This window comes from Oryx dammah, unplaced genomic scaffold (genome assembly GCF_014754425.2).
Source record: "Oryx dammah isolate SB20612 unplaced genomic scaffold, SCBI_Odam_1.1 HiC_scaffold_27, whole genome shotgun sequence".
Lineage (NCBI taxonomy): Eukaryota > Metazoa > Chordata > Mammalia > Artiodactyla > Bovidae > Oryx > Oryx dammah.
In genome coordinates, this window is record NW_024070211.1 from 72,369,168 (window position 1) to 72,394,156 (window position 24,989).

General features: G+C 42.2%; 1 long non-coding RNA gene and 1 other non-coding gene across 2 annotated transcripts; both read right to left on the reverse strand.

The window, feature by feature from the left end:
* Positions 1-253: 253 nt before the first annotated feature.
* LOC120854411 lies at positions 254-19,159 on the reverse strand. The gene is made up of 3 exons (XR_005718978.1): positions 19,083-19,159; positions 14,995-15,000; positions 254-265 (listed from the first exon to the last, which is right to left on the reverse strand). It is a non-coding gene; the product is annotated as an uncharacterized LOC120854411 (long non-coding RNA).
* A 4,882-nt stretch (positions 19,160-24,041) lies between these two features.
* On the reverse strand, positions 24,042-24,165 carry LOC120855236. Its single transcript, XR_005719202.1, has one exon. It is a non-coding gene; the product is annotated as a U6atac minor spliceosomal RNA (small nuclear RNA).
* Positions 24,166-24,989: the final 824 nt, after the last annotated feature.

Genomic DNA, 24,989 nt, shown 5'->3' on the forward strand with positions numbered 1-24,989 from the left:
TCAAAGGATAAAAAGTCGTCACCACTGAAGATAAGTAAAAACATGTGCTCTGAATGCAATTAATTCCTACAGAAGCTCGAAACTGCCTTGGGCAATAAAGATATTGCAGGAATACATCCAAGATGATTACTTTGAAGTAGAGAAAAATCTAGATGAAAATTCCTAATATATTTGCTTTAAAAAACTAATCATTCTACTTTGTCGTTGGAACTTGACTCATTCACTTATTCATCAAGTTGTTCATTCAACAAAGGCTGATTTTTCACTCCTCCTCTAGAGGTACTGGGATATTAAGCTAAATACAAGACAGTCTTATCTATATGCTGATGATTTTTAAGCTTTTATTTCCACCCCCAACCTGTCCTTGTTTATAGGCTCATATGTGCCTTCTGGAACCTCTACCTTGATGTTTCATAGATGTTTCAGATTTTACATTTGAAACTTTATGTCTGGTCACCTCAACCTGGGACAAAAAAAAAAAACACAACTTCTTTTTGTTTTTCCAGTTAATCACTGGCGCACTAAACTGTTCTTACCAATAGGAAGTCCAGATGCTCCTTCTTAAGACCCACATTTACTACGATTCTTTGATATTCTAGACCCATTTCAGACCCAAGGAGTCCATTTGACTTCCAAATACCAAGTAGAGAGAGAACTGTAAGGTTCAATTTGACCACTGGCACCATCACCTCAAATGTAATCACAGAATGAACACTGGTCCCATTGAGGTCAGTAGTGATATGCTTTGAGTGATGCTTTTGGACACCTTGACCATGTTCTGTGCACCAAGGTGATCCTCCTGGCTTAAGTTAGGATTACAACTTGCTTTGCTGTATGATCGCCCGCTCACCAAGCTTCTAAAGCATGACACCACTGCAGCATGGCCTGCCAAGGTCTACTGGCCTCAGCTACACACTTGGTCCTCTACATGCAAACACTTCAGTGGCCCAGACTCCCCTTCTCCTGTGGCATTTCTCTGTACTACATTGAAACTTTATCTCTCTCTTTCTCTTTTGTATTAGAAGAGGATCTGAAAAATGCTAGTTTGTCAGTTCTATGATTGCCACATTTTATCACAACATTCATAGCTAAGGACTTTGAGTACTTGGTATATAGCAGGCACAGTTACCATAATGAATGAAGTCAAATCCCTGTCATTAAGAAACCTAGAGATTATCTCCTTCTTACTTAACTTCACTCTGACAGTCTCTAGATCTAGCCACATCTCTGCAAGTGGCACTATTCCATTCCTTTTCATGGCTAAGTAATATTCCATTGTATATATGTACCACATCTTCTTTCTCCATTCCTCTGTTAATGGACATATAGGTTATTTCCACGTCCTGGCTAAAGTAAATAGTGCTGCAATGAACACTGAGCTGCATGTGCCTTCTTGAATTATGATTTTCTCCGGGAGTGTGCCCAGGAATGGGATTTCTGGGTCATATGATAGTTTTATTATGAGTTTTTTAAGGAACCTCCATACTGTTCTTCATAGTGGCTGAATTCATCTAAAGAACACCACTAACAGTCAAAATAATAAACATAACAGGTGCTTCAGCAAATAAGGTATTGCAAAATTAAGAGGAAGGATATCTACAAAGATTTCTATGACTGAAGAGTTTTCTAGAGCCCTGACTCTGAACTGTTCCTTTTGGGTTCAAACCTTTAGGTTTGTGGTCTTTGAAAAAGGCAATCTTAGAAAAATATTCTGATATATCAGAGTCATTTCCCTAAGCCAGAAAAGTTACAGATATTCCTGTAGGATCTGAGAAAAAAGAGCTACTGTGACCTTGCTCTCCCCTTTTCTGGAGCCTTTAATGTTCCCATTCCTTGTTTTTTTTTTTTTTTCTCCCCTGTGAAATAATTTAATCCTATATGTGCAAAAATCACTTGTCCAAAACCTGGCACATGCAAGGCTCAGCGTTCCTATGGGGGATTATACATAACCAGAGGAGCTATCAGTTATACACAGTAAGTGGATTAAAATCTCTGTAGCTATAAGCAGCCTCTGAATCAGCAAATTCTGAATTATCAGCTGTCAGGTGGCAGAATGCTGGTGAAGTGGGAGAGCCCAAACATCTGCAAAACGACTGATCTGGGTAGACACCAACGTTGATACTACTTTAGAAAGGAAAGCACTCTTTTTTTTTTTTTTTAATTTTGATTTCCATGTGCTGAACTCACTCTTTTGACCACAGTCAGATTTTTAGAATATGAGTCAGTTCAGTTCAGTCGCTCAGTTGTGTCCGACTCTTTGCAACCCCATGAATCGCAGCACGCCAGGTCTCCGTGTCCATCACCAACTCCTGGAATTCACTCAGACTCACGTTCATCAAGTCAGTGATGCCATCCAGCCATCTCATCCTCTGTCGTCCCCTTCTTCTCCTGCCCCCAATGCCTCCCAGCATCAGAATCTTTCCCAATGAGTCAACTCTTCGCATGAGGTGGCCAAAGTACTGGAGTTTCAGCTTTAGCATCATTCCCTCCAAAGAAATCCCAGGGCTGATCTCCTTTAGAATGGACTGGTTGGATCTCCTTGCAGTCCAAGGCACTCTCAAGAGTCTTCTCCAACACCACAGTTCAAAACCATCAATTCTTCGGCACTCAGCTTTCTTCACAGTCCAACTCTCACATCCATACATGACCACAGGAAAAACCATAGCCTTGACTAGATGGACCTTAGTCGGCAAAGTCATGTCTCTGCTTTTGAAGATGCTATCTAGGTTGGTCATAACGTTTCTTCCAAGGAGTAAGCGTCTTTTAATTTCATGGCTGCAGTCACCATCTGCAGTGATTTTGGAGCCCAAAAATATAAAGTCTGACACTATTTCCACTGTTTCTCCAACTATTTCCCATGAAGCGATGGGACCGGATGCCATGATCATCATTTTCTGAACGTTGAGCTTTAAGCCAACTTTTCACTCTCCTCTTTTACTTTCATCAAGAGGCTCTTTAGTTTTTCTTCACTTTCTGCCATAGGGTGGTGTCATCTGCATATCTGAGGTTATTGATATTTCTCCCGGCAATCTTGTTTCCAGCTTGTGCTTCTTCCAGTCCAGCGTTTCTCATGATGTACCCTGCATAGAAGTTAAATAAGCAGGGTGACAATATACAGCCTTGACATACTCCTTTTCCTATTTGGAACCAGTCTGTTGTTCCATGTCCAGTTCTAACTGTTGCTTCCTGACCTGCATACAGATTTCTCAAGAGGCAGGTTAGGTGGTCTGGTATTCCCATCTCTTTCAGAATTTTCCACAGTTTATTGTGATCCACACAGTCAAAGGCTTCAGCATAGTCAATAAAGCAGAAATAGATGTTTTTCTGGAACTGTCTTGCTTTTTCCATGATCCAGCGGATGTTGGCAATTTGATCTCTGGTTCCTTTGCTTTTCTAAAACCAGCTTGAACATCTGGAAGTTCACGGTTCACATACTGCTGAAGCCTGGCTTGGAGAATTTTGAGCATTACTTTACTAGTGTGTGAGATAAGTGCAATTGTGCAGTAGTTTTAGCATTCTTTGGCATTGCCTTTCTTTGGGATTGGAATGAAAACTGACCTTTTCCAGTCCTGTGGCCACTGCTGAGTTTTCCAAATTTGCTGGCATATTGCATGCAGCACTTTCACAGCATCATCTTTCAGGATTTCAAACATCTCAACTGGAATTCCATCACCTCCCCTAGCTTTGTTTGTAGTGATGCTAAGGCCCACTTGACTTCACATTTCAAGATGTCTGGCTCTAGGTGAGTGATCATACCATTGTGATTATCCAGGTCGTGAAGATCCTTTTTGTACAGTTCTTCTGTGTATTCTTGCCATCTCTTCTTAATATCTTCTGCTTCTGTTAGGTCCATACCATTTCTGTCCTTAATCGAGCCCATCTTTGCATGAAATGTTCCCTTGGTATCTCTAATTTTCTTGAAGATATCTCTAGTCTTTCCCATTCTGTTCTTTCCCTCTATTTCTTTGCATTGATTGCTGAAGAAGGCTTTCTTATCTCTTCTTGCTATTCTTTGGAACTCTGCATTTAGATGCTTATATCTTTCCTTTTCTCCTTGGCTTTTCACTTCTCTTCTTTTCACAGCTATTTGTAAGGCTTCCTCAGACAGGCATTTTGCTTTTTTGCATTTCTTTTCCATGGGGATGGTCTTGATCCCTGTCTCCTGTACAATGTCACGAACCTCATTCCATAGTTCATCAGGCACTCTATCTATCAGATATAGTTCCTTAAATCTATTTCTCACTTCCACTGTATAATCATAAGGGATTTGATTTAGGTCATACCTGAATGGTCTAGTGGTTTTCCCTGCTTTCTTCAATTTAAGCCTGAATTTGGTAATAAGGAGTTCATGGTCTGAGCGACAGTCAGCTCCTGGTCTTGTTTTAGTAGTTTAGGCTTAATACGTGTGCTTCCCCAGTGGCTCAGCAGTAAAGAGTTCACCTGCAATGCAGAAGACCCAGGATCAGTCTCTGGGTCAGGAAGATCCCCTGGAGGAAGTCATGGCAACCGACTCCAGTATCCTTGCCTGGAGAATCCCACAGACAGAGGAGTCTGGCAGGCTACAGTCCATCAGGTTGCAAAGAGTCAGACACAACTGAGCATGCACCCACTCACAGGCTTCATACACAGGCACAAATACACATGAATCTCTTTCACATCACCTTTAGGGATGCCAGGAAACTCCCTTCAGTATCTTCAGGAAGATAGGAAACAGCATCCCCCACCCGACTCACTCAGCCACAAAAAGGGAAGCGCAGTACAAAATGACCATGTCCCAGGTAGCTGCCATGGTTTGGAAATTATTGCAGGGATAAAAAACAGTGGAGGAAAAGGGAAGATGGACGGTCAGCTTGAGGAGGAGTTAACCCAAGATTGCACCATAATTAGGCAACGCAGGCAGCCAATGGAGACATGTCAGTTAGGAGAGAAGTACAAGCACACTTGATCAGAAACACTACAAAATAACCAGATTGCTGAAGAGGGCACATGGGGAAGTCATTCTGTATAGATTAAGATGAGAAGACACTTATCTATAACACCAGTGCAGGGAAACACATAACCCATTGTATTCACTATTGCATTGCCATGGTTTGGAAAAGCAAATGTCTGAGCCAGTCACCCATCAGGACCTTGAAGAAACAGTGAAACGTATATGTGTGTTTTCATAACAGGGAACACACAGGTAAGATCTAGTGGACAGAGAGGGAGGCAATCCTAGGTGGAACAACTCTCATTCAGTCACTTATTCATGCAGCAAACATTTACTGATGTCTTATTATGTTCCAGGCACCATGTACGGAAAAAATAGAAATGAACAAAGGCCTCAAAGAAGATTGTGTGTGTGTGTGTGTGTGTGTGTGTGTGTGTTGTGGGTGAATGTGTACATACTCAACTTTGTAAGGGAAGAAGCAGACCCCAGGCAACCAATTCTATTCTAAGGTGATAGTGCCCCAACACAAGAATACATGAAAGCAAAGGCATCAAAGATGAAGAAGCAATTAGTTCTACCTTGAGAAGAGGAAAGAATCACAGCCTGAGAATGTCACTGAAAATAAAGTGAATCCATCGCTGTGAAGTTAGAGGCATTGGACTGAGACGACCAAACTCACTTTTCACTCATGAGATGACCCCTTGATGTACATCTCCAGCCCCCTCTTCACATACAAAAAGGGCCTTTTTTCTTGACAGATTTTCAGCCAGAAACACATTCACCAGCGCCTACCTTCATGGTCATAGCTTTGCTTTCTTGGTATAGCAGGGCAGAGAACCCCAGACTGCTGTAGGATGGGTAAGCACCAGGGAAAGCAGTATAATGGCCACTGAAGCTGCCCAGCCATCATTGGAAACAACAAAGAAAAATGAGAAAAGTGATACAGAAAAGGGAGGGGAAAGGAACCAAGAAAAAGAAGCAAGACTAGAGAAGCAAACACTAATTTGAAAAGATGCATGCACCCCAATGTTCATAGCAGCATTACTTACAATAACCAAGGTATGGAAACAGTCTAAGTGTTCATGGAGAGATGAATGGATAAAGATGAGTGTGTGTGTGTGTGTGTGTGTGTGTATACATATAATGGAATATTACTCAGCAATTAAGAATGAAATAATGTCATTTGCAGCAACATGGATAGACATACAGGGTATTATGCTTAGTGAAATAAAAGTCAGAAAAGAAAAACAAAACTGTACCTTATCATTCATATGTGAAATTGAACAAGTAAAACAAACAAATATTATAATATGAATAATATAACAAAACAGAAACAGACTCATAGGTCTAGAGAATAAACTTCTGTTTGACATTATACTATTCCTGAAAATTATACTCTTCTCAGAAAAATGTATTTACATATTCTCATCTAAGGCCAGGTTGTCAGAAACACAGAGAAAATTGCCATAAGAAATCACATTTCAGTTCCATCTAAAATAAGACATAAATGGACTTATCTATGAAGCAGAAAGAGACTCACAAATCCAGAAAATGGATGCCTGTGGGGATTTAGTTGTGGGTGTTGCCAGATTGAAGTAAAAATTGAGACAAAAATTACTATGTATAATGTAAGAAGAAAATAGGATATAGTATGCATCAGAGAGAAATATAGCCAAGATGTTATAATATCTTTCAGTTCAGTTCAGTTGCTCAGTCATGTCTGACTTTTACAACCCCATGGACTGCAGCAAACCAGGTTTCCCTGTCCATTACCAACTCCTGGAGCCTGCCTATTCAAACTCAAGTCTATCACGTCAGTGACGCCATCCAACCATCTCATCCTCTGCCACTCCTTACTCCTGCCTTCAATCTTTCCCAGCATCAGGGTCTTTTCCAGTGAGTCAATTCTTTGCATCAAGTGGCCAAAGTATTGTAGTTTCAGTTTAAGCATCAGTCCTTCCAATCAATATTCAGGACTCATTTCTTTTAGGATGGACTGGTTGGATCTCCTTGCAGTCCAAGGGACTCTCAAGAGTCTTCTCCAACACCACAGTTCAAAAGCATCAGTTCTTTGGTGCTCAGCTTTCTTTATATAAGCAATAATCAAGAATGAAGGTTAGCAAAATAAAAATGGGAAAATTTCAGGAACAGAAATTCCCATCAAGAGATTAATTTGGATGGGATTACTAAAAATGTCCATTGGTTCACCCACTAGAAAGAACAACATGGAGGATGGTTAAGAAACAAAACATGGCAGTGCTTTAGGAAACAGCATTCATATGCCTGGGCATAGTCAGGGAAAAGCAACATTTTCAAAGACAAGGGTACCCATGCCATCCCTGCCAGACCAGTTTCCATAGCAAGGACACGGCTGCAACCTAAGTGTACAAGGACACAGAAATGAACAAAGAAAATGGGTTATATACACACAATGGTAGGTTAATCAGCCATAAGGAGCAATGAAACAATGCCAAGCTCAGGCACAGGCAAGAAGGTAGAGATGATCATAGCAAGTGGTGTAAGAGACAGGCAGCGACAAATATGATGTCACTTCTAGGTGGAACCTAAAAATGGATACATATGAGCTCCTTAAGCCAGGATTAATAGTTCACAGATTTAGAAAAAACTCTTCTCTCTTACCATTAGCAGAGAAAAAAGGTGTTGGGCACATGGAAATGAGCTACTTGACTAACATGTGCATACTACTATTTAGAAAATAAGTCACAAGGACCCACTGGGTAACACTAGGAATGATACTCCAATTTCTGTAATAACCGATACAGGAATAGTGCCTGAAATACAACATATACACATCTATGTGTGAGTGAATCGAGTGGCTATGAATTGAAAAAAGCAAAAAACATAACACCCACTGCCTTGTAATTTACCTATATACTCAAGTTCAAATAACTGTATAAACACAATAAGTATAGAACATATACTGACTCTATTCCCCTCATCCCATGGTTACCTTGACTGGAATCACATCTCTGGAGACTGGGCAGGCCTGGGTCCCAAGGCTGGATTGTTGTGGGGCTCAGAGTTCTGGGAGGATGTGGCAGGCAGTGTGACCTCACGATGTTTCTGGAGTGCCTCTTGCCCTCTGCAGGAGCCCTCAATCTCTGCTGCTGCTGCTGCTAAGTCGCTTCAGTCTGACTCTGTGTGACCCCATAGACGGCAGCCCACCAGGCTCCCCCATCCCTGGGATTCTCCAGGCAAGAACACTGAAGTGGGTTGCCATTTCCTTCTCCAGTGCATGAAAGTGAAAAGTGCAAGTGAAGTCCCTCAGTCGTGCCTGACTCTTAGTGACCCCATGGACTGCAGCCCACCAGGCTCCTCCCTCCATGGGATTTTCCAGGCAAGAGTGCTGGAGTGGGGTGCCATTGCCTTCTCTGTCAATCTCTAGAGGCAAAGTAAATTAAGAGATTTGCATTCATGTAGATACACATACATGTATCTAATAGGTGCTGGAAAACGACCTACTGAATAGCAGGTAGAAGTTTACTGAACACACTGTAATCACCTAGACGGGAACAAGAACTTGAAAGAGAATAGATAATTGTTCATGCATTAGTGAATCAAGTTCCTGTACACCTGAAACACACATAAAAGCAGAAATCACCTCTCAGTTCACTTCAGTCCAGTCGCTCAGTCGTGTCCGACTCTTTGCGACCCCATGAATTGCAGCACGCCAGGCCTCCCTGTCCGTCACCAGCTCCCGGAGGTCACTCAGACTAGCGTCCATCAAGTCAGTAATGCCATCCGGCCATCTCATCCTCGGTCGTCCCCTTCTCCTCCTGCCCCCAATCCCTCCCAGCATCAAAGTCTTTCCCAATGAGTCAACTCTTCACATGAGGTGGCCAAAGAACTGGAGTTTCAGCTTTAGCATCATTCCCTCCAAAGAAATCCCAGGGCTGATCTCCTTCAGAATGGACTGGTTGGATCTCCTTGCAGTCGCTCAGTGGTGTCCAACTCTTTGTGACCCCATGGACTGCAGCACACCAGGCTTCCCTGTCCATCAGCAACTCCCAGAGCCTACTCAAACTCATGTCGTTTGAGTTGGTGATGCCATTTAACCATCTCATCCTCTGTCACTCCTTACTCCTGCCTTCAATCTTTCCCAGCATCAGGGTCTTTTCCAGTGAGTCAGCTCTTTGCATCAAGTGACCAAAGTATTGGAGTTTCAGCTTCAACTTCAGTCCTTCCAATAAATATTCAGGACTGATTTCCTTTAGGACGGACTGGTTGGATCTCTTTGCAGTCCAAAGGACTCTCAAGAGTCTTCTCTAATACCACAGTTCAAAAGCATCAGTTCTTTGGTGCTCAGCTTTCTTTATAGTCCAACTCTCACATCCATACATGACCACTGGAAAAACCATAGCCTTGACTAGATGGACCTTTGCTGGCAAGGTAATGTTTCTGCTTTTTAATATGCTGTCTAGGTTGGTTATAGCTTTTCTTCCAAGGAGCAGGTGTGCTGATGGGCACTGAGTATTCTCAAGGCCAAAGGGTCCATAAGTCAAAAACAGCTGATCTCAACAAACGTCCTAGGGGTGGTTATCAGAAAAGAATTCAAAACAGGGCTGAGTTACAAGAAGCCTCCTCGAGACGTAACATGAACTCACCCTTGAAAAGAAATCACATGAAAAGAGGTCAATTTCGCTAAATATTAGAAGTGCATATTGAAACCACAGGAAGTTTCAGCAGAAATCACCTCAGAGCACCCGGAATGGCCATTGTCAGAAACTTGACAAACACTAACTGATGGAGAAGGTGTGGAGAAAAGGGAATATTCCTCCCCTGATGCTGGGGATATACATTGGTAAGAGACACTCTGAAGGATCTTGTGAAGGTTATTAAAACAAAGAAAATGAGAATGAGGTTAGAACATTCTAACACCGTACACGAAATTAACTCCAAGTAATAAATTTCTAAAGGTCAGGAGGGGGTCTATGAAAGTCTTAAGGAAAAATGGGCAGGACATGTGATGATATAAACTACAAGGTCTTTTTGAGTTTGGATGACATTATTGCAAGGTCTTTTTGAAACAATCTCATAGAGCAATGAGAAATAAACCCAAAACCAGGAAAACACGACCTACTTCAGTTTCAAAGCAAGTGCCCAAAAAATGACCTTAAGGAATAAAAAGAAGGCAACCCAGAATGCAAAGAAATTTTTGCAAACCAAGATACCCACAAGCAATTCATCTCCAAAACCAAGAAATAGCTCACAACTTGGTAATATTTAAATAAAGCTTATGCCGTAAAAATATTGAATCACTGTGTTGTATTGCAACACAAATACAGTTATGTGAATCAACTCTACTGCAATTACAAAAAAGAATTGATATATAGCTATTGGTGCAGAGGTTAAAGTGTCTGCCTGCAATGTGGGAGACCTGGATTCAATCCCTGGGTCGGGAAGATCCCCTGGAGAAGGAAATGGCAACCCACTGCAGTATTCTTGCCTGGAGAATCCTATGGACAGAGGAGCTTGGTGGGCTACAGTCCATGGGTCACAGAGTCGGACACGACTGAGTGACTTCACTTTCACTTTCACAAACAACAAGAAGAAAAAAGTGACAAAATGAAAATGGGAAATTTTATACAACAGAAAAAACAACTGAGAAATTACTCTGGATGAGATTATTAAAAACCACATGAACTAGATATACCATTTTAATCTTTGCTTCAGAAAGAACTAATTAGCCAAAAGAAGCCAATGAATCTACCAGCAAGATAAATATGGACAAGAAAGCCATGTTTTACCAGGTCCATGTTCTGATAGTGAGTACCTCTGATACTCATTCTCATAAGGAGTACTCTGATAATGAGTATCGTAAGATATAAAAAAATCTTGATGATTTATTCAAAAACAATTCAAAAGGTGTTAACTGCGAAAATCTGTTTCCCATATTTTTAATCTGTGCCCCAAGTTTCCAGGCTGAAATATGAAGAATTTCCTATTTCAGGCAGGAAACTCTGAGCCCCAGGTTTCCAGGAATAAAGAGAATAAACTAGCGTTTACTAGTGTAGAGAGGGAAGTGAGGAGGGGCAGCATGTGGCAGGGGATAAATAGGTACAAACTACTATGTATAAAATAAATAAGTTACAAGGGTATCTGGTACAGCACAGGGAATATAGCCAATATTTTATAGTAACTTTAAATGGAGTATCAGTTCAGTTCAGTTCAGTTGCTCAGTCATGTCTGACTCTTTGTGACCCCATGAACCACAGCACGCCAGGCCTCCCTGTCCATCACCAACTCCCACAGTTCACCCAAACCCATGTCCATCAAGTCAGCGATGCCATCCAACCATCTCATCCTCTGTCGTCCCCTTCTCCTCCTGCCTTCAATCTTTCCCAGCATCAGGGTCTTTTTAAATGAGTCAGTTCTTCTCATCAGGTGGCCAAACTGTTGGAGTTTCAGCTTCAACATCAGTCCTTCCAAAGAGCACCCAGGATTGATCTCCTTTAGAATGGACTGGTTGATCTCCTTGCAGTCCAAGAGACTCTCAAGAGTCTTCTCCAACACCACAGTTCAAAAGAATCAGTTCTTTGGCACTCAGCCTTCTTCACAGTCCAACTCTCACATCCATACATGACCACCGGAAAAACCATAGCCTTGACCAGACGGACCTTTGTAGGCAAAGTAATGTCTCTGCTTTTTAACATGCTGTCTAGGTTGGTCATAACTTTCCTTCCAAGGAGTAAGCGTCTTTTAATTTCATGGCTGCAGTCACCATCTGCAGTGATTTTGGAGCCCCCAAAAATAAAGTCAGCCCCTGTTTCCACTGTTTCCCCATCTGTTTGCCATGAAGTGGTAGGACCAGATGCCATGATCTTAGTTTTCTGAATGTTGAGCTTTAAGCCAACTTTTCACTCTCTTCTTTCACTTTCATCAAGAGGCTCTTTAGTTCTTCTTCACTTTCTGCCATAAGGGTGGTGTCATCTATATATCTGAGGTTATTGATATTTCTCCCAGCAATCTTGGTTCCAGCTTGTGCTTCCTCTAGCCCAACATTTCTCATGATGTACTCTGCATAGAAGTTAAATAAGCAGGGTGACAATATACAGGCTTGATGTACTCCTTTTCCTATTTGGAACCAGTCTGTTGTTCCATGTCCAGTTCTAACTGTTGCTTCCTGACCTGCAAACAGGTTTCTTAAGAGGCAGGTCAGGTGGTCTGGTACTGCCATCTCTTTCAGAATTTTCCACAGTTTATTGTTATCCACACAGTCAAAGGCTTTGGCATAGTCAATAAAGCAGAACTCTCTTGCTTTTTTGATGATCCAGTGGATGTTGGCAATTTGATCTCTGGTTCCTCTGCCTTTTCTAAAACCAGCTTGAACATCTGGAGGTTCACAGTTCATGTATTGTTGAAGCCTGGCTTGGAGAATTTTGAGCATTACTTTACTAGCATGTGAGATGAGAGTAATTGTGCGGTAGTTTGAGCATTCTTTGGCATTGCCTTTCTTTGGGATTGGAATGAAAACTGACCTTTTCCAGTCCTGTGGTCACGGCTGAGTTTTCCAAATTTGCTGGCATACTGAGTGCAGCACTTTCACAGCATCATCTTTCAGGATTTCAAACAGCTCACCTGGAATTCCATCACCTCCACTAGCTTTGTTCGTAGTGATGCTTCCTAAGGCCCACTTGACTTCACATTCCAGGATGTCTGGCTCTAGGTGAGTGATCACACCATCGTGATTTTCTGGGTCGTGAAGATCTTTTTTGTACAGTTTTTCTGTGTATTCTTGCCACTTCTTCTTAATATCTTCTGCTTCTGTTCGGTGCCTACCATTTTTGTCCTTTATTGAGCCCATCTTTGCATGAAATGTTCCCTTGGTATCTCTAATTTTCTTGAAGAGATCTCTATGGAGTATAAATCTTTTAAAATATGGAATGGAGTATAAATCTATAAAAATATGGAATCACAGTGTTGTACAGCTGAAATTTATATAATATTGTAAATCCACAATATTACAATAAAAATTTTTTAAAGAAAAAGAATCAAGAAGCAAGATAAGGAAGTGGGAAAAAAGCAAGAAAGGTGAAGCTAGAAATAGAAACAAGAAGAGGAAAAAAAAAAAAAAAACAAGGAAAGGGAAGCAGGGCAGTAAATTAATGTGTAAAACATTGACCAGTTTTAACTGGTTTTGCCTCCTTAGGCTGATTAATCAAACCTTGAATGGTTTTTAGAGATGGCACTGCGCATGTGCACAAAGGGAACCCATGCTGCCAGGATGACCTGGAACCAAGAACCTTCCATCTGCAAAGCCCAAAGAATAGAAATGCTGCCTCCAGAACCCCTTAGCAAGCAAGAAGTTCTTCAGTAAGGAAAATCTGACTTCCAGCAGCAGGAGTAGCTTGTCTGGACTAATTCAGGACCAGCAACCAGCTTCCAAGTTTGAAATTCCCCCCAACTCCTTACCTCTCACACTGAACCCTGGATCCAGGAGACAGACTTGAGAGCTTTACCTACTGTCCTCTTTCTGGTTGATCTCTGAGTGAAACTCTTTTCTCAAAACGCTATCCTAGTATTGGCCTCTCTGCACAGAGTACTGAAAAAGAGACAAAGGTGTGCCGCTTCTTGTGCCCAAGGCAGTGCATGAAATGGGCTTGTCATGCCTGAGGCCAAAAGGAAATTCAGTTTAAAGAATTTTTGAAAGGGGAACCAGATCTGGCAACTCCATAGAGTAAAATCTTTGTTATTCAAAACATGAAAGAATGAAGGAATTTACTGTGTCCATTCGTGTTTCTCTAGGCCCTCAAAGCTCTGGAGGCTATGCTTGGCAAGCTTTGAGAGAAAACTGTTGTTTTCCCCAGAGCTTTGGTGGCTTGTGAAGAGTTTTAAGATGTTCCTCAAGATGTAAAATACAAGTTTGGTATTATTTGTGCCCTAATATGAAGCACCCAGTCACCCTCAACCTCTTACATTCCCAGTGAAAAGAAACTAAAAACTAAAAACAGTTTTTGCAGAGTGTGTGCGTGCCAAGTTGCTTCAGTCGTGTCTAATTATTTGCGACCCTATGGACTTTAGCCCATCAGGTTCCTCTGTCCAAGGGACTCTCTGGGCAAGAATCCTGGAGTGGGTTGCCATGCTCTTCACCAGGAGACCTTCCAGACCCAGGAATCGAACCCACATCTTTTAAGTCTCCTGCATTGGTAGGTGGATTCTTTACCACTAGTGCCACCTGGGAAGCCCATTTGCCCAGTGCTAGCCCCAAAAGTAGGAGAAGGCAATGGCAACCCACTCCAGTACTCTTGCCTGGAAAATCCCATGGATAGAGGAGCCTGGAAGGCTGCAGTCCATTGGGTCGCTGATGGTCGGACACGACTGAGCGACCTCACTTTTCACTTTCATGCATTGGAGAAGGAAATGGCACCCCACTCCAGTGTTCTTGCCTGCAGAATCCCAGGGACAGGGGAGCCTGGTGGGCTGCCGTCTCTGGGGTTGCACAGAGTCAGACACGACTGAAGCTACTTAGCAGCAGCAGCCAGCAGTTGCTCTCACAGTTCTTCTTCCAACCTCTGAACTTTGCTGTTCCATTTGTTTAGAATACCCACTTGCACCTCTCTTTTTGCCTAACAAACTCCTTCTCATCCTTCAGATACCAGCTTACTTCCATTTAGCAATCCAAACTTGGTTCTATTTGCCAGCACACAGTAAAGCCAATCTACTGACTCTGGGTTGCGGTGAAGGAAAGTGCAGCCTTTATTGCAGGGAACCAGCTTCCCTGGTGGCTCAGATGGTAAAGAATCTGCCTGCAATGCAGGAGACCTGGGTTCGATCCCTGGGTCTGGAAAATCCCCTGCAGAAGGGACTGGCTGCCCACTCCAGTATTCTTACCTGGAGAATCCTATAGATAGAGGAGCAGGCAGACTATATAGTCCATGGGGTTGCAAAAAATCGAACACAACTGAGCGACTAACACTTTCACACTTTCAGGCAAGGAGTCAAGACAGTTGTACTTAAAAGACTGATCCTTGATTGCTTTCAGGGAAATGTTTTAAAGACGGGAGGAGGGAGGGGATTGTGGAGTGCAGGATCAGCATGTGAACATTCTTCTGATTGGTTAGTGGTGAGGTAATTGGGAGGCGACATCATCAACCTTCTAGTTCCAACCAGTCTGGAGGTCTCCATGCTTGTGGGGAGCACACAGTTAACTTCTCCCACCTGCTGAGGGTTTCAGCATCTGCACAACAGCTCAAAGGACATGGCTCAGAATATTATTCATAGTCCTTGAAGAAGAACTAAAAGTCCTTGACTTTGCTTCACAGCTGAACTATTATTTTGTCTTGCTTGTCTGTTTTCCTTTCTTTCTGCGTTTTCTCACTTCTCTGATTAAATTTAGTCTTTGGGATTCAGAGAAGGCCTAAGAGGCTGAAGTTTTCTACAGACAGTTGGTAGGTGGCGGACATGGGGGTGGGGAATCTGTTCCAAGAGTGTCCCGTAGGGCTCTTCTGGGTGACACTTCCTCAAAGAAGCTTTCTCTGCCCACCAAGACCGTGCTGTTCTAGGGTTTCACGGCACCCTGGATTTTTACCTCTCCCATCACCTGTCAGCTCATGTGGGCAGTCATAACATAATCACCTGTTTACCCTCAGCTTCTGAAAACAGGCTCAGCATCTTACGTGTTGCTTTTCCTGTATTTAACACCATACCTGGCCCAGTGGATAACTGTCTAATAAGAAAACCAAATGAAAAGGCACACACTTGATTCTCTCTCCTAAAAGATGTATAATCCATCTCTAAGAATCCTTTCCCTTATTTCTTTCTCTTAAGCTTAGCCCACAAATCAGAGACCTGCTGTAATATAGTTCTTTTCCAGTTATTGCCCAGTGATGTAACTCGAGCATTGATGTAAAAACTCTTGTCTGTATGGGTGTTTCTGCATTTAAGTCATTGCCTCTGTGACAGCAGGATATGAGTAAAAAACAAACAAAGGCCTAAGAATGGAGTACAGGTTTACCATTTAATTCAATACCGAATAAATGAGTAAATGTGTTGCTGTTGTTATTCAGTCACTCAGTCATGTCCAGCTCTTTGTGACCCCATAGACTGCAGCACGCCAGACTTACCTGTCCTTCACTGTCTCCTAGAGTTTGCTCAAACTCAAGTTCATTGAGTTGATGATGCCATCCAATCATCTTATCCTCTGTCACTCCTTTTTCCTCCTGTCTTCAATCTTTCCCAGCATCAGGGTCTTCTCTAATGAGTCAACTCTTCGCATCAGATGGCCAAAGTATTGGAGCTTCAGCCTTAGCATCAGTCCTTCCAATGAATAATCAAGGTTGATTTCCTTTAGGATTGACTGGTTTGATCTCCTTGCCATCCAAGGGGTTCTCAAGAGTCTTTTCCAGCACCACAATTCGAAAGCATCAGTTCTTCAGTGCTCAGCCTTTTTTATGGTGAAGAGGAAAACTGAACATTTTTATATAACCTCCTGCTCCTTCTGCCTCTCTAACTCAGCTTGCTCCTTGCAAAGTCGAGATCATGTAGGTCTCAGAAAGTGGGGACTCACAATAGTAGGAACTGGATCTTATCTCACCCACCCTTGTCCTGCTCTTTGCAATCATCCTAGCTCCTGCAAAGCTACAAACCCGCTTAATCATGCCTGTCCATATATAAAAACTCTGTAACCCCTTTGTTCGGAGCTCAGAGCTTGGAGTGTTAACTCCTCTGGGCCCGCTGGTGTAATAAACCTGACTCCAACTCTCCGAGTGTGGTGCGTGGTTTCTCAAGTGCTGGTTTCTGCAACAATGGTAGAATTTAATTCCTTGGGAAATTAGGCCTCCCTTGCTGAACAGGATTTTTCCATGCCTGGTTAACATACATATTTCTGGTGTTACGAAAAGTAGAGACACTGTGCACATTTGCAAAAGGTGGGCTTCCATCTCTTTCACCTCCAGCTTCTGACTCCTCAACATTCATTGCCACGGCAAACAAAACTGACATGGGCACTGTGTCCCATGTGCATGGAGACATATTTGCAATTCACCTGCATCTTTGACCTTGGCACAGGACTAGGTCATTGAGGTGAAGATTAATGAGACAATTACTTTTACAAGGAATATAAACAGCCTGACTCAGCTGTGTGAACAGCAGCTATGACATCCATTGTTCCTTAGGGTGAAGATTTTGTTCCTTGCATTCTGATCAGTGGAAAGTCAATGAAAAGTGTTCTTTGAGGTAATCACTTATAATGGAGAAAAGTAAATTAAGATACAGCTTGATATCATGACAATATTAAACAATGAAGTTGTCATTAAAGTCTCTTGAAAAACAGAATAGAGTGGAATAATAAGGTCTCAGCACTACCACTTACCAGCTCTGGTGCTCATTTAATTATAGACTTGAAGCTTCAGTTTCCTCATCTGTTAAATGGAAAGAATTATTCATGAAAAGGAAAGAAAAATCAATACTTAATATAAGAACCAGCTGTAGTCACTTTGGTATAGCTAGGAATTCAAATCTAATAGCTCTTTATTTAGGAAAATACTTTATCAAAGTATTGAGAATCAAAGGTAAGAACTTCCAGAGTCATGTTCTGAAAAGAGAAGGTTAAAAACAAACTGAAGAAAGGAATTGCTTTGCAAATCAAAGTAAGAGAAAATTTAGGCCCAGAATAAAGGGGTGGAGAGCTATCTGAAAGGAAAGATGGAGACCTTGTTGGCAGTGAGAAGGCTCTGACAAAATGGCAGCGGGTGAATAAGAAGTTCCCTGCGGTGAAAAGTGTTTAGTAGATTTCTATGAACAAGAACATCTGAATGGCAGTTAAAGTAGTTTTCTACCTGCAGTGTAATTATCTTCCATTTTCCCCCAAACTTCAAAAAAGTCTGCAATACAGAGCAATCTGGTATGAATAGTGAATTGTCGGGATGAAAAAAGGCTGTCCATAGGATGACAGTCAGGTGGGGTACAGCACTCGTGAGGATCAGACAGCGTCCTGCCCGCAGATGGCAGCAGGGGAGGCTGACACTGACAGGGGGCTGCAAACTTCCCTCATAAGGGCCCCCTCTGAAGCAGAGCAGAACTCGTCTCTCCATTCTCCACCCCAAGCTTGTCTCCCCTGGAAATACATGGAACCACTGAATGCTCCCTTCTGAACCACACAGAAGGGAGATGCGAGTCTTCTTATTTGTATGTTCAAGTGAAACGTGACCCCAGAAGGGTGGGAGACCCAGATGCATCAGGGCTTCAGAGCTGTCATAACTGCCTCAGAGACGCAGTGAGGACTGTATGAAATAAAAGATATAAAAGTGATTGGAAAACTTTACAGTATTAATAACATACAAAGTAGGGTCCTATTAGATCTGAATTATTAGATCTCAAGTCTGGAACCCTTTTCTTCCAAGCAAATACAAAGCCACCAGATTTGTAGTCACTAGGGTTCATTAGAAAGGGTTGTAGTGAGTTATATCTGACAATTGTTATGATTTTCAGATAACCAAATATGTAGCTTTCAAGCTTAGTTTACTAATCTAATAATCAGTTGAGTGTATATTGAGAGATACCATGGAGAGATGGATACAAAAGCAAAATTAGTACATAGCCACCAAGTACACAAAAACTTGAAAAGCAAGAAAAGAATCTATCAAATCTGGGTTCCAAGCCCAACCCTAGCACAAACTAACCGCAACCTTGAACAAATTATTCAGCCTCTTTGGGCTTCTTGTCCTCAACCAGAAAACAAAAGTAAATAAATGAGCTCTGTCCTACCTACCTCCCTGCACTGTTAAAAGGTTAGAGTGAGTTAATACATATAAAGACCCTTTCAAAACTATGAGATACTTGGAAAAATAGGTCATCGCTGCTACAAAGTCTCTTTTGAGTGTTTTTTTCTTTGTCTGTTGTATATCAGTTTGGTGTTAGGCAAACTCTGCAGCAGCCTGATCATGCTGCATAAAATGTCTAATCTCTTTCAAAACACTCAGAGATAAATCATTCACCCTGCATCCTCCTTAAGGAGGTTCGGTTCTGCTCCCCTCCCATGTGCTGGAGAACAGAAGGGCAGAGAGCAGCCTAGAGGGAGTAGCGATTCAGCTCAGGATCATATCTGATTGTTTTTGTGGGGATAAGGATGGGAAGAGAATACAAAATACCGGAAAATAGCAATTGTGGGGATTAGCATAGCTAGACTGTGGACTTTTTTTCTTTTAATTGGAAGATAATTGCTTTACAATGCTGTGTTGGTTTCTGCCAAACAGCACTGTGAATCAGCCAAAAGTAAACACATCCCCCTCCCTCTTGAACCTCACTCCCACGTCCCATCCCATCCCACCCCTCTGCGTTGTCACAGAGCACCCAGCTGAGCTCCCGGTGTTATACAGCAACATCCCAGTAGCTATCTATTTTACATTTGGTAATATATCTGCCTCAAGGGTATCTCTCAATTAGTCCCACAGTCTCCCCTCCCTGGCTGTGTCAGCAAGTCTGTTCTCGATGTCTGTGTCTCTCTACCTCCCTTGCAAATAGGTCATCAGTACTATTTTTCTAGATTTCATATATATGCTTTAATATACAATATTCAGACCCCTTTTTTATGTCTTCAATGTTTCCTTTTTGCAGATGTGTAGAATGGGGGAGACAGAGGGAGGTCTAAGAGGGACAGAATATACATATACATATAGCAAATTCACTTCATTGGACAGAAGAAACTAGCACAGCATTATAAAGTAATTACACTCTGACTAAAATTTTTTTAATTTAAAATTAGAAAAAAAATATACTCTTTATAACACTTTTCAGTGCACAGAATATTCTCATTACTGCTCTATGAAGCTTAGAGGATGCTATTAATGATCCCATTTTACACCTGAGGAAACTGAGGCTTGGAAAGACAACAAAGGCTGCAGAATCAATATGCTGTTTCCATTACTGGGCTCTCCCTCCCAGAAAAAAAGGAAATGCTGCTCCAGAGAGGAACTAAGAGGAGAGGCAGGATGAAGCAAAGGGTTCATCTGAAGACTCTTCTAGAAAGAACCAAGATGAGGCTATGACCGTAGACAAGACTGCTTCAGCTTCTGAAAGCAGTGGTTAATACGGCCAGAGACTGGTAAGATGGTGTTGTTTGTACCTCTGAGAAGCAGTCTTTGTCTATTCACGAATGTAAAAGAGAGAAACCCTTCGTACCCCTTAAGAGGAAAAACCAAGCCTCAAAGCAAACAGATATGGTAGGGGTGGCTGGAGCACTGGGCTTTCCCAAGTACACACTCCTGGAAGTCACAAGTTTTAACTGTGATTTTTGTAACCAAGCAAGACCCTTTGGGGCCTTGTTGGAAAAGACCCCTCTTCCCCTCCTTGTCCTCTGCCTACCTTTTGTCTGTAGAAAAAGTGTGGCTTCCTGGGCCTCCCCTGAATTCCAAAGAGTAAATATAATCAGAGAAGTGAAAAAATTCAGAAAGGAAAACAAAATAATAATAGCTTACCTATTAAACAAAGTCAAGGCCAATTTTAGTTCTTCTTCAAGGACAATGGATACTATTCTGAGCCATGTCCTTTGAGTCGTTTTAGATACTGAAGCCCCCATCAGGTAGAAGAAGTTAACTGTATGCTGCTGCCTATGCAGATCCCAGATGGGTTGGAATCAGAAGGTTGATGATGTTGACTCCCAATTACCTCACCACCAACCAATCAGAAGAATGTTTGTGAGTGGATCCCACACCCCACAACTCCCTTCCCTCACTATGTCTCTATAAACATTTCCCTGAAAGCTTTCAGGGAGTTCAGGCCTTTTAAGCACTAACTGCTCTAGGGCTTGGTGCCCACAGTAAATGCTGTACCTGCCCTTATCATGACCTGGTGTCGGTAGAGTGACCTTACTGCTTGTGGGCGAGCAGATCCAAGTTGTGTTTAGTAACAATCTGATGACCTTAAGAGCAATCAAGACTTTATAGAAGAGAGCATTATTCTGAAAAAGTTAGTTCAAGCCAATAAAGTAAGCAACATCTTGGAGAAACCAGGCCTGCATGAGAGCAAGCACCTTGTGTCTAGTCTGGTAGCGGGTCCTGGCCCAAGGACACGAAAATGCTGGGACACTACTGAGAAGTGAGACACTAAGGTAAGCCAGAGGTTCCAACTGTAATTTACTGTAGTTAAACACTGCCTGTCACACTGAAGATTCATAATCTAAGATATTTAAGAAATGCATGATTGAATCAAGTGTGCCTCTCAGTGGTAGTAGTACACTATTGTGCACACATTGGTAGCCTTGTGCATGCGTGCATGCTCAGTTATGTCTGACTCTTTGTGACCCCATGGACTGTAGCCTGTCAGGCTCCTCTGTCCATGCGGATTCTCCAGGCAAGAATACTGGAGTGGGCTGTCATTTCCTTCTCCAGGGGATCTTCCCAACCCAGGGATTGAACTCATGTCTCCTGCATTGCTGGTGGATTCTTTACCACTGAACCACCTGGGAACAGCCTCAGGAAACTGCAACTTGTTCATAGCTAGCAAATCCACTACAGAACATAGTCTGGCCCCATTGATCCTACTTCTTGGAATTTATCTTATAGACATACCTGCAAAATGGGTACAAGATGACATGTATATGAATTTATTCAGTGCAGTTTTGCTTATATCAAAGACTGGAAATAATCCAGTGTTTCTTAATAGAAGACTAGTTAAATAGTTTACAGTTAAATCATTTAAATAGCTAATGACTAGTTAAATAGTTAAACAACCAAAGAATGGACTACTGGGCAACCACTTTTTTTTTCCCTGTGTTGGATCTTCGTTGTGGCACCCAGGGTCTTCTCTAGTTGTGATGGAGGAAACAGACAGAACAGGCTTCATCTTGAAACCAGGACTCCATCTTGGGCCAGACTGTGGACTTTGAGCTATATGCCCAGTATCTGTGGAAACAACAAACCAACTGGAAAACCAGACCCCACCCCACCTCCACGCCCCCCCACCCACCTTCGGGCATGGAAGAACCCCAGGGCTCATACCTAGACTCTCTGTTGCCTAAAAGAATACCCTAATTGTCTGTGTAACCGAATCGAATCATAAATTCTACTATGCTTATTGGGGTATGACCACAGGCTCATTGATAATTGTCCACTGTTTACTACGTAGGCCTGGAAAATCCCATGGACGGAGGAGCCCAGTAGGCTGCAGTCCATGGGGTCTCGAAGAGTCGGACACGACTGAGTGACTTTACTTTCACTTTTCACTTTCATGCATTGGAGAAGGAAATGGCAACCCACTCCAGTATTCTTGGCTGGAGAATCCCAGGAACAGGGGAGCCTGGTAGGCTGCCATCTATGGGGTTGCACAGAGTCAGACACGACTGAAGCGACTTAGCAGCAGCAGCAGCAAGGCATATAAATCACAAGTTAACTTTGATTGTATCTTTCTTTTCCTTTGTTCAGACTAGTTTCAAGGAATTTGGGGAGGTGGGTTTGGGCACATACACTTAGGGTATATAAGGTTTTCACAAAAACTTGTCAGGGTCCTTGGCTATTAGGAGAGTCTGCCTTAGGCCCACCGGTGTAATAAACTGCACTCCACTATCTGCCTTGTCCTTCTGACTGAGTTTGTTTCCTAGAACGCATGGCTACAACGGTGACTCTGGATCTCCTGAGCACAAGGACTCAGTATTTGAGTCAAGTAGGTTTAGTTGCCCCAGGGCATGTGGGATCTTAGTTCCCACCAGGGGTTGAATCTGTGTCCCCTGCGTTGGAAGGCAGATTCTTAAGTGCTGAACTGCCAGGGAAGTCCCTGGGCAACTTTTTCTTTTTTCTTTCAGTCAAGATTTTAATGAAAAGATCATAAAATAATAGTTTCTCATCACTGTACGTTAAGACTACATACTCTGAAAGGATTTCCTTTAAAAAGAAGAAAAACGTGGTGCTTTCTATATGCTAACATGGAAATTTTTCTCAAAAAATGAAATGAAAAAAAGCAGTGTACAAAACAGTCAGCAAATGCAAACTAGTACAGCCACTATGGAGAACAGTGTGGAGATTCCTTAAAAAATTGCAAATAGAACTGCCTTATGACCCAGCAATCCCACTGCTGGGCATACACACTGAGGAAACCAGAATTGAAAGAGACACATGTACCCCAATGTTCACTGCAGCACTGTTTATAATAGCTAGGACATGGAAACAACCTAGATGTCCATCAGCAGATGAATGGATAAGAAAGCTGTGGTACATATACACAATGGAGTATTACTCAGCTGTTAAAAAGAATACATTTAAATCAGTTCTGATGAGATGGATACATTTGAATCAGTTCTGATGAAACTGGAGCCGATTATACAGAGTGAAGTAAGCCAGAAAGAAAAACACCAATACAGTATACTAACATATATATATGGAATTTAGAAAGATGGCAATGATGACCCTGTATGCAGGACAGCAAAAAAGACACAGATGTGTATAGCAAACTTTTGGACTCAGAGGAAGAGGGAGAGGGTGAGATGATTTGGGAGAATGGCATTGAAACATGTATAATATCATGTAAGAATCGAATTGCCAGTCTATGTCCGATGCAGGATACAGCACGCTTGGGGCTGGTACACAGGGATGACCCAGAGAGATGTTGTGGGGAGGGGGGTGGGAGGGGGGGTTCATGTTTGGGAACACATGTACACCTGTGGTGGATTCATGTAAAGTAAAATAAAAATTAAAAAAATAAAGGAAAAAATAAAAGATATAATAGTGAAAAAAAAAAAACAACCAGTCAGTATAGTATATTACCTTTTCAATGTGAAAGTAGGGAAGACAGAAATCTGTATTTGTATTTTCTTCTTTTGCTTTTCAAATCCTCCCATCCCCTGCTCACTCCTCCCCCTCACTCCACCACACCCCCACATCATACATCCACACTAAAAAACAATAAAAATCGTTACTTATTTGGGGTAGGGTGGGAGGATGGGGGATGGAGGCCGGGTGAAATTTGTGGAGTAGTGTCCAACTCTTTGCAACCCTTTGGCCTGTAGCCCACCAGGCTTCTCTGTCCATGGGATTTCTGAAGCAAGAATACTGGAGTGGGTAGCCATTTCCTTCTCCAGATCTTCTCAACCCAGGGATCGAAACTGCATCTGTCTCCTGCATTGCAGGCAGATTCTTTACCTGTCGAGCCATCAGGAAAGCCCCATGAACAGTGGTTAGATGCCACGACGTAGGTGGCAGTGCCTTAACCACATGCATGTTGTCAGGCTCCAGTTTCTTCCATCCTTGTCAAGAAGAGTGCTAACCTTCTCTCCTTTCATACAACACATGGTACCATTTAAGACACAACCTTTTTTTTTTTTTTTTTTTTAATGTCAAATCTAGAGATGGAAGCATCAGTGGGTCTGGGCATGAGAACAGCATGGGGAGAGGCAGGGGAGCCCTGAAGGCTGACAGTATGAGATGCCGTGTTCTCCCGAGACCTCACGTTCTCACACATCAGAACCTTGAACGATGCCTGCCTACCATGACCCATGTTTAGTTTGAGGAGGCTCACAGACAGTGAGGGCTAGAAGCAAATGTAACACATTCCTTTGTTGGGTCAGGAAGATCCCCTAGAGAAGGAAATGGCAACCCACTCCAGTATTCTTGCTTGGGGAAATCCCATGGACAGAGCTGGCAGGCTACAGTCCATGGGATGTCGAAGAGTCAGACACGAATAGGACAAATGCCTTTAGGCCACCCCATTGCTCGGGATTTGGAATATTATACTGCCAGATCATGACATTCTTTTTTGTTTTAATTGAAGTGTAGCTAACTTACAAGATTATATTACTTTCAGGTATATAACATAGTAATTCTATATTTTTATAGACTTAACTCCACACAGTTACTATAAACTATTGACTATATTCCCTGTGCTGTACATGACAATCTTGTCACTTACTGACTTTGTCCTAGTAGTTTGTACCTCTTAATCCCCTTTCCCTATTTTGTCCCTCCCCCACCCTTCCCTCCTCTATAACCATGAGTTTGTTCTCTGCATCTGTGAGTCTATTTCTGTTCTGTTATAATGACTCTTTTCTTTAAAAATTTTCTAGATTCCACATGTATGTGAAAGGATGCAGTATTTGTCTTTCTCTGTCTGACTT